Raw genomic sequence first — 2,381 nt, 5'->3', positions numbered from 1 at the left:
TGCCTCGACTTTTTTAGCTAAAGATGCAAACTTGGCTTGGAGGTCATGATTTTCTTTAAGGCTGTACATACCTCCACTAGATATGTGAGGTTATGTTTTACCCGGTGCCTCATAAGTATCTACGGTATCCTAATTTTGAGCATTTTTAGCTATCAAGTCTAAGTACTGCATTGTTTCATTAGGGATCTTTATCTTCAAAAGTTCCATTGCACATCAATTCCACCATTTGCCTATCTTTAGGTGTTAACCTTTCATAAAAATGTAAAACCAATCTCTATATTTCAAAACAATTGTTGCATGTGTGCAACGTCTTTTTAAAGTCATCGGGGGGAGGGAAGTCAATGAGAAACGAAGGAGAAAAAAATCTTCTTTTGTTGTTCTCTGCGTGTCCAAGGAAAGAAGATGATGGTGCCATTCAAAATGGCACCGTTTCGGAGTTATGTTTTTTTTTAATGAACAGTGCATGAAACGGCGTCGTTTTAGTCAAAACGTGTTATTTCATTTAAAACGAAAAGGTGGAAAATATGTCAAATTTCACATTAGTCCTCAATTTATGATTTGTTCAATCAAGTCCTCAATTTCAATTTTGATTTTAAAAATCGATTCAATTGCATTCCTGTAAAAAATCCAACAACAGCCCTGAAGTTGCCCTCCCTTTTACTTTAGTCCTTGGTCTAAAATGTATGCAATTTGACTCTCAATTGATCAATAAACTTCTAATTTCTTCAATTGGGCACCTGATCAGTTTTAATTACAGCCTTTCTATTTATCCGCCTTTTCCATTTTGGTAATTGGTTTTGGATTTCTTCAATTAAGTCCCTAATTGGCCATCAAACTTCAATATTTATGCAATTAAGCCCCTGATTTGTCCAAATTAACTTTCAAAAAATCTAATTTGACCTCAGAACTTTAATTTCTTCCAATTAAAGCCCAAATTGACTCCAAAATGAATTTTTCTTGCAATCAAACTCTCCATAAAATCCATTAAACATTTCATAAAATTTAATTGAGTGCATAAACATCTAATTTTGGATTTTTCTTACTCAAATTGATTTTCTTTGTCAACATGGCTCTCTCAGTCAACAAAATATTGTCAAATTTTAATCTTTGTATTTTTTAACCTTTTCAACCAATTTTCAACCATTTTTAGGGCGCTTTGACATCCTTTTTTCACTGTTTATATTTTTTTATAATATTTTTTTTGATTTTTTTGATTTTTTAAAGAGAAACAAATGTGAATTGGAGAATAACCTAAAAATGGGTTATGATAGTTGTCCCTCTCTTTACAATGCTTACGCAGCAAAGATTTTGCATAGTAAGTATTGTATAGATAAACAAAACTGGTCTTTTCAAAATGTAGTTGACATGAAACTTCAATCAAACACAAAGTCCTGTGTGTGGTTGGGCTAAACTAAGATCCCTTTCGCTGATCTCCTTTAACTAGAACCAAAAATCTATATGTGGTTAGGATAGACTAAGACTCTTTTTACCAATCCCCTCTAACCAGAACCAAAATTCTATATGCGGTTAGGATAGACTGAGACTCCTTTCACCAATTCCCTTTAACCAGAACCAAAATCTAGTACGCGGTTCGGATAGACTAAGACTCCTTTCACCAATCCCCTCTAACCAGAACCAAAATCCGGTGTGGCTGGGCTAAACTAAGCTTTCTTTTGCTAATCCTCTTTAACCAGAACCAAAATCCTGTTTGGTTGGGTTAAACCAAGATTCCTTTCACCAATTCCCTTTAACCAGAATCAAAATCCTATTTGGTTGAGCTAAACTAAGATTCCTTTCGTTAATCCTCCTCAACCAGAACCAAAATCCTATGTATGTTCAAACCTTTTTGTTTTCTGAAGAAAGACAGTCTATTTTCACAAGCAACCTGCCCACACACTCACATTTACCCTGGTCTATTTTCATGGACAACCTGCCTAAATAGAAAAAAAAAAGAGTGGTCTTGTTGTAATGGGTGACTTACCTAGGTGAAGGAATGGCTGCATTGTAATAGGTGACTTAGATAAAAACATGGAAAATTGGTCGAGTTGTAATAGGTGACCTACCCAAAATTAAAAAAAGAAAAGAATAGTCATGTTGTAATGGGTGACCTACCTAAATGGAGGAATGGTCGCATTGTAATGGGTGACCTACTTAGATAATAACGTGGAGAAGTGGTCTAGTTGTAATGGGTGACCTACCTAAAAAAGATGGTGAGGTCTTAAAGGTGCACTAAAAAAAGAAAGTGAGGGCTTAAGGGCACACTAAAAAAAATTAATAGTCAGGGTTAGAAAACACACTACCTAAGTGATAAAGGCTAAAAGGCACACTTGACACGACTAAAAGATTAATGTCTTCTCCCAAGTGCAGGAGTGTCTAAGTAA

The sequence above is a fragment of the Populus euphratica genome, unplaced genomic scaffold (genome assembly GCF_000495115.2).
Source record: "Populus euphratica unplaced genomic scaffold, PopEup_1.0 scaffold839.1, whole genome shotgun sequence".
Classification (NCBI taxonomy): domain Eukaryota; kingdom Viridiplantae; phylum Streptophyta; class Magnoliopsida; order Malpighiales; family Salicaceae; genus Populus; species Populus euphratica.
Note: the sequence above shows the minus strand (reverse complement) of the source record.